The sequence below is a fragment of the Rhinoderma darwinii genome, chromosome 7 (genome assembly GCF_050947455.1).
Source record: "Rhinoderma darwinii isolate aRhiDar2 chromosome 7, aRhiDar2.hap1, whole genome shotgun sequence".
NCBI lineage: Eukaryota > Metazoa > Chordata > Amphibia > Anura > Rhinodermatidae > Rhinoderma > Rhinoderma darwinii.
Genome location: NC_134693.1, coordinates 3,078,032 through 3,086,533, shown reverse-complemented (window position 1 = coordinate 3,086,533; position 8,502 = coordinate 3,078,032).

The following is an 8,502-nucleotide window of genomic DNA, read 5'->3' as shown; positions in this document are numbered from 1 at the left end:
CCGCTCTCACATCTCCTCATTGGTTACTCATAGTCGCCATTAGGGCCAATTCACATGTTGCCGTTTTTTATTCTTTTTTGCGAAATACACTGTAAATTCTCAGCAAAAACCGTATCAAAATCCGTATGTAACACAAAGTTTGCTGCGGATACACTGTGTAAAATCCACAACATATCTGCTACGTGTGTGGGCACCGTAACCGGGGGCAGCCAGGTCCAACCCCACACAGAACCCGGCAAGAAATCTCAGGTAACAGAAGATCAGGACATCTCTCCCAACTCAAACCTGCAGGACGCGGCCCACAAACACGAAACGCGGTCAAGAGAATTTCTGGGTCAAGGCGGCCATTCATTTCATTGTGAAAAAAAATATGAAGTTGCTGTATTGAATAAGTGGATGGTGCAAAGTAAAGGCTGCAAATTTTCCACAGATGAGATTTCCATTGCCAGTATCATAACCCCAACTTTCAAGTATCACGAAGAGGGACAACCTTCACATTTTTTCTTTTAAGCCACGCCTCTAATCCCGCCCTATCCCCGCCCATACACCCGGTTCAGCCCACACAGTATAATGACAAATAGCTGCCACCATGCAGTATAATGCCCGCTGAGATGCCCCATACAGCATAATGCCCCCATAGCTGCCCCATACAGTATAATGCCCACACAGATGCCCCATACAGCATAATGCCCCCATAGCTGCCTCCACACAGTATAATGCCCCCATAGCTGCCCCATACAGTATATTGCCCACACAGATGCCCCATACAGCATAATGCCCCCATAGCTGCCCCATGCAGTATATTGCCCACACAGATGCCCCATACAATATAATGCCCCCATAGCCTCCCCCGTACAGTATAATGTCCCCTTAACTGCCCCCATACAGTCTAATGCCCCCACAGCTGCCCCATATATAGTATAATGCCCCTATAGCTTCCTCCATACAGTAAAATGCCACCTTAGCTGCCCCTAGTGCCAGTGCCCACGTAGATGGTGCCCCAGCGCCCATGTACATAGCGACACATACAGTGCCCATGTAGATAGTGCCGCTATATAGTGCCACACCCCCCTTGAAGATAGTGTTACCCCTCCTGTACATAGCGCCATTGGGACTCCCTGTAGGAGCGGAATCCCCAGCCAGAGCATAGGCCGGGGATTCCACTCCTAGAGGGAAGCCCTCATGCCACTGTCCATATATGGACAGTGACGTCAAGGGCTTCCCCGGGCACAGTGCTTAAAGTAGCGCTGTGCCCAGGGAGTCCTTGGTGTGTGGAGGAGCTTCCTCCGCTCTGAACTAATGCTGAAGCAGGGAGCCACTGTAGACACCCCCCCCCCTCCCTGGTTCCTAAATATTAGTGCCTTGATAAACACCTGTTGAAACTGAAGGAATGTTCCCGTCTGGCCTGCGCACCGGTAAAGCATGTCATCTTTCTACAATGCCATCTGTACCATGTTCACCGCCAGCTCTTTGTACCACGGGTCACGGCTATGCAGTAAATCCGGGGTATTGTGCAAAATAACTGCGCTCCAGCATTGCCTAATCTTTGGCTTCTTCACCGGCCCCAAAACGGCCTCATCTCTGCTACATCTACGAGGTTCACCCGTGGGTCTTGTGAATGATATTGTGGGATTTATGCGGGAAACTGCTGGGCATAAAAATTAGTCTGAGCCACCATTTTGCATCATTGCGTTCCAAGAGTCATAATGGTTTAATTTTGCCTTCAACATGGCCGTATAAGAGGTTTTTTTTTGCTGTATAAGGTTGTTGTTTTTTTTGCGGTGCCGTTTGTATTTTTTAATGCCATCATTTTGAGAAACATTTAATATATTGAAAAGCTTTTATCATTTTTCGTAGGGTATTCTGCGGGTTTATACGTTTCTAGATATATCAAAATGTATATTTTTGTTATGTTTTTCTACCTTTACACAATAAAAATACTTTTTAAAAAAACAAAAGAAACCTGTTTTTGTGTCGCCATACACGGAGCGCCATTGCTGTGCTGTGTGAGAGCTTGTTTTTTTGCGGGGCGAGCTGTAGTATTAGTATTATTTTGGGGTAAATGCAATAATAAAGGACTGGACTTTTATTTTTTTACCTTTTTTTTAGCCTGCACTTCTGATCGCTGGTATAATATTATTGTAACGGTCAGAGTTGCACTGCCTCCGGCTGACCAGGAGGCCTTTGTTAGACCTCCAGTTGCCATAGCAACTGACAGGCATCCCACGATTGTGTCACGTGGATCTGATGGGGTAAAAAACACTTTGATCCTGCGGTCACTAATGACCATGGCATCTATGGGGTTAATCAGCTGGGAATGGCGCTAACTCCGATCTTGGCTATGCAGCGGGAGCCTGGCTGGTAATTTACAGCCGGCTCCCGCCGTGTATATTGCGCGCCCAACTCCAAAGCCTGTGACCCCCGCATGCTGTAAATATATGGCCCGCTGCGATCGCTCTTTGCGGTGGGCATGCGCGGCCCACCGGTATCTGTCAGCTGATATAACACATAATATGCCATAAATGTCTGATAGGTGCAGGTCTCAACTCTTGGACTCTCACATATATCGAGAATAACCGACCAGCATCAGGACATCATGTGCATCGTTCAGACAACGTCCTGCTGCTGGTTGGCGTCCGAACCCAGCGCTGCACCCGGAGCCGATGAGGACCTGACTCAGGTGTGTAAGGTCATGTTCACACAGGGCGGATACGCTTCATAAAAGCACACAGCGTATCCGTCCTGGACGCCACAGGGAATTTCGGAGGAAAAAACGCTCCAAATCGTGGTGCAGTTTTTCGGCCGGAATGTCCGCTGGGGAAAACTGCACATAAAAAATAAAAGTTTCATGCTTACCCGTAGCCATGGCGATGTGTCCCTCTGCCGTCCAGCAGGCCGCCCCCCCTGGGGTGACGTTTCATCCCATGTTATCACTACTAAAAAACTTCAATTTCTGAGCGTTTATGCTGCGGATTTCTCTGCAACTAAATCCATTGCGGATTTGCAGTATTTACGCTACGTGTGAACCCGGCCTAAGTGTATGGAGGAGTTGTAGTAACGGGCTCGTGTAGTTCACCTATTGGAAAGCACAAGGGCGCCAATTACTGCAATAACTGTTTACAGATGTGGAGTGGGGGTGATGGGCGACCCCTATAGCTACGCTGCTGTCAGGGGCGGATTACAATGAGGGCAAACTGGGCACGTGCCTAGGCCCCGAGTTTGAAAGGGGGCCCAGTTCACTCCAGTTCTCCCGAACCAGTTGTTAAAATGACTGCCGGTTCAGAGAATCGGGGTGAAGAGGGACTTCTCAGGGACCTTAGGACGCGGATACAATTGATTACTATTGCTCTGGCGAGATGGGAACTATCAGTTCCCTCCTCGCCATTTGGACTTTAACAATGATGCGGTCGGTGTAATGACATCATCACGCTGACTGCGCCGTTACCCCCGGAATGGGGACAGGTTACATAGTTCGTACGGTTGCAATAAGACACACGTCCATCAAGTTCGACCAAGGGTAGGGAAACATTTCTACACACAGGAGCTGATATTTTTTTATTCTAGGAAATGATCTTTGCCTTTTTTGCAGCCTCTCCTGTCCCTGCTGTGACGGCTCCTGCGGCATCTCCTGTCCCTGCTGTGATGGCTCCTGCGGCATCTCCTGTCCCTGCTGTGACGGCTCCTGCGGTGTCTCCTGTCCCTGCTGTGACGGCTCCTGCGGTGTCTCCTGTCCCTGCTGTGACGGCTCCTGCGGTGTCTCCTGTCCCTGCTGTGACGGCTCCTGCGGTGTCTCCTGTCCCTGCTGTGACGGCTCCTGCGGTGACTATTCTATAAATTCACCGCTCTTACAGTAAAGAAGACTTGTCGCCTCTGCAGGTTGAACCTTTCTTTCTCCAGACGGAGGGAGTGCCCCCTTGTTTTTTGAGGGGGTTTTACATGGAACAGGATTTCACCATATTTTTTGTATGTGCCATTCATATATTTATATAAGTTAATCATGTCCCCCCTTAGTCGTCTTTTCTCAAGGCTAAATAGGTTTAATTCTTTCAATCTTTCCTCATAACTTACATTCTCCATGCCCCTTATTAGCTTCGTTGCTCTTCTTTGTATTTTTCATCCTTTCTATGAACTGGAGCCCAGAACTGAACTGCATATTCTAGATGAGGCCTCACTAATGCTTTGTAAAGTGGTAATATTACATCCCTGTCCCGCGAGTCCAGGCCTCTTATAATACACGACAATATCTTGCTGGCCTTTGAAGCAGCTGATTGACATTGCATGCTGTTATATAGTTTATGATTTACAAGTACACACAGATCCTTCTCAACAAGTGACTCCCCCAGTGTAGCGCCCCCTAGGACATATGATGCTGCAGATTATTACACCCAGAGCCTTCTCTACACGTGACTCCCCCAGTGTAGCGCCCCCTAGAACATATGATGCCTGCAGATTATTACACCCAGATCCTTCTCAACAAGTGACTCCCCCAGTGTAGCGCCCCCTAGGACATATGATGCTGCAGATTATTACACCCAGATCCTTCTCAACAAGTGACTCCCCCAGTGTAGCGCCCCCTAGGACATATGATGCTGCAGATTATTACACCCAGAGCCTTCTCTACACGTGACTCCCCCAGTGTAGCGCCCCCTAGAACATATGATGCCTGCAGATTATTACACCCAGATCCTTCTCAACAAGTGACTCCCCCAGTGTAGCGCCCCCTAGGACATATGATGCTGCAGATTATTACACCCAGATCCTTCTCAACAAGTGACTCCCCCAGTGTAGCGCCCCCTAGGACATATGATGCTGCAGATTATTACTCCTAGTGCAGCGCCCCCTAGGACATATGATGCTGCAGATTATTACTCCCAGTGTAGCGCCCCCATTGATGCTGCAGGTTGTTGGTACCCAGATGCAGAACTTTACATTTATCTACATTAAACTTAATTTGCCAAATCCGCTTGCAATTCATGAACATCTTCCATAGACTGAACTATATTACATAGCTTGGTGTCATCTGCAAAAATAGAAATAGTGCTATTAATCCCATCCTCTATATCATTAATAAATAAGGTGAATAATAGTGGTCCCAGCACTGAACCCTGGGGTACACCACTTATTACCGGGGACCATTCAGAGTAGGAATCATTGACCACAACTCTCTGGATACGTCCTGGAGCCAATTCTCAATCCAATTACAAACTCTACTTTCTAAACCTATAGTCCTTCATTTACCCATTAAGTAGGTGAGAATGTTTTTTTTTTCTGTGGGCAGCGTTGGGGGCAATATCTTGGGGGCGTTATCCACAGGGGAAAAGTGAGGAGCCGAAGACATCTGAGCGGCAAACTCTGCAGAAATGTCTGTGGACAGCAAATATATACGGTACAGTGTCATCAGAGTTCGGGGGGGGGGGCAGACTTGAAAAAGTGCACAGGGCCCATGGTACCCTTTATCCGCCCCTGGCAGCTGTATACGGCATTTTAGGGGAACCTTTTCCCTTCCATGACGTTAATGTAGGTCATGAATCCGCGGTCTTCCGCAATGTTCACATCTGTGTTGTGGATTCTATATCACAGTGGTGGATCTATCATCGGTGCAAGAACAAAGCAGCGTGCAGTAACTGAACGTCATAGCACAGGTGTGAACATAGACTGAGGCTCTACCGGTGATATCTCCAGCCTGTGGCTGTCAGCCGGCATGCTGGGAGTTGTAGTTCTCCAAGAACTGGAGAGCCACAGGTTGGGGAACATGTATTTGCAATACTATAAGGGAATGTTCACACGTAATTTTTTCAGGCATATTTCTGAGCGGAAACTCCTTCAAATACACCTGGAAAAACACTAGCGGAACGCTACAAACAGCTTCCCATTCACTGCGCGGTTCACATGAGATGCATATTTACGCTGCTTAATTCAAAAAATGCCTGGTAAAAAGAAGTAGCATGTGACTTCTTGCGGAAAAACGCCTCAAAAAACAGATCTGTAGTTTTCAGCCACTTCAGTTTGTATGTGTGAACATAACCCAACATGTGGGGCTGATCATAACGGGATCCAGCTAATGTCAGACCCCGATGAATTCTATCAAGTCCATCAGTCAGACAGAAGGTCAGCGCAGCACGAGAGATGAGAGTACAGGTGAGAACTGAGAAATATCACACCACACAATCACCCTCATCATCCACACTAGTGAGGGGTAGTTCACAAATGATCAGTACAAAATGAATTGATCTTTAAAGTGAACTGAGGCCTCATGCACACGAACGTGTTTTTGCGGGTGAATTGCGTTCCCATTCATTTCTACAGTCCGTGCATTGCCCGGGAGCCTGGACCGCAAAAGAGATAGGACGTATCTTATTATTGGCGCAATTTGCGGTCCAAGCTCATGAAATTAATGTACCCCCTGCTCTGGAATCCTGTACCCCCTGCTCTGGACTCCTGTACCCCCTGCTCTGGGCTCCTGTACCCCCTGCTCTGGACTCCTGTATCCCCTGCTCTGGGCTCCTGTACCCCCTGCTCTGGACTCCTGTACCCCCTGCTCTGGACTCCTGTACCCCCTGCTCTGGACTCCTGTACCCCCTGCTCTGGGCTACTGTACCCCCTGCTCTGGGCTCCTGTACCCGCTGCTCTGGGCTCCTGTACGCCCTGCTCTGGCCTCCTGTACCCCCTGCTCTGCGTTACTGTACCCCCTGCTCTGGGCTCCTGTACCCCCTGCTCTGGGCTCCTGTACCCCCTGCTCTGGCCTCCTGTACCCCCTCCTCTGGGCTCCTGTACCCCCTGCTCTGGGCTCCTGTACCCCCTCCTCTGAGCTCCTGTACCCCCTCCTCTGGGCTCTTCTACCCCCTGCTCTGGACTCCTGTACCCCCTGCTCGGGACTCCTGTACCCCCTGCTCTGGACTCCTGTACCCCCTGCTCTGGGCTACTGTACCCCCTGCTCTGGGCTACTGTACCCCCTGCTCTGGGCTCCTGTACCCACTGCTCTGGGCTCCTGTACCCCCTGCTCTGGGCTCCTGTACCCCCTGCTCTGGGCTCCTGTACCCCCTGCTCTGGCCTCCTGTACCCCCTCCTCTGTGCTCCTGTACCCCCTGCTCTGTGCTCCTGTACCCCCTCCTCTGGGCTCCTGTACCCCGTCCTCTGGACTCCTGTACCCCCTGCTCTGTGCTCCTGTACCCCCTCCTCTGTGCTTCTGTACCCCCTCCTCTGTGCTCCTGTACCCCCTCCTCTGGGCTCCTGTACCCCCTGCTCTGGGTTCGGTGCTGCACTGCTTTATAGCTTTTTCATACCCATTCACCATGAGTCAGTACCTGTAAACTACAGTAGGTGGCGCTGCTTCATTCAGTGTCCTATGCATCTTATTGAACTGGACTCATGATTTGTTCTCCTAACATTGTAGTTCACTAGTTCATTAAAGGGGTTTTCCCATCAGGGACATTTATGATATTTCCACAGGATCCACAGGAGTGTCATAAATGTCAGATAGATGCGGGTCCCACCTCTGGTTGCACCTATATCTAGGACGGGGCCCCTAAACCAAGTTCTAGCTTTTTGTGCTCTCGCTGCCTCCTGGCCACATCCTGACTACATGGTCGGGAGTTACGGAAACAGCGTAGCATGCAAGCTAGGCTGTTTGCTTAACTCCGGACCATGTAATCAGTAAGTGGCGAGGAAGCAGTGTGATCAGACAAAGTTAGAACGGAGAGTAGGGGGCCCCGTTCTAGAGAGGTGGGACCCGCATCTATCTGACATTTATGACACTCCTGTGGATCCTGTGGAAATATCATGAATGTCCCTCATGGGAAAACCCCTTTAAATTCAGTTAGTTTACAAGTCACATTATCTACCCACCTCCTCAGGACACACTAGAGGAATCAGAGAAAATCAATGATCAACGATCATTTTTGAGCAAGTTATGAGCTAGTTTAGATTTATGCTAATGAGTTTCTCAATAGACAACTGGGCGTGTTTTTCCTTTTTACCAACTGGGCGTTGTGGAGAGAAGTTTATGACGCTGACCAATCAGTGACCAATCAGCATCATACACTGCTCATTGATCCAGCCCAGCTTCTTTCACTGCACAATCACACTGGAACAATGAGCAGTGTATGATGCTGATTGGTCACTGATTGGTCAGCGTCATAAACTTCTCTCCACAACGCCCAGTTGGTAAAAAGGAAAAACACGCCCAGTTGTCTATTGAGAAACTCATTAGCATAAATCTAAACTAGCTCATAACTTGCTCAAAAATGATCGTTTTTCAAAATAAAAACCAGTTTTGTTATTTACATTCCAGCGCCGATCAGATTATGTAGGAGACGGGGCACTTATATTCTGATGACAGAGCCGCTTCAACAAACAATATTCGGAGCCTTTAGATATTGCTCAATGTAAAGGTTGCTGCTTGTATTTATATATAAAAATATTACAAGGTCGTCCTAGAGCAGAGAAACACACGGAGCAAAACTCCCATCATTTCTTTCCAATCTATTATTTGTACAATAAGGG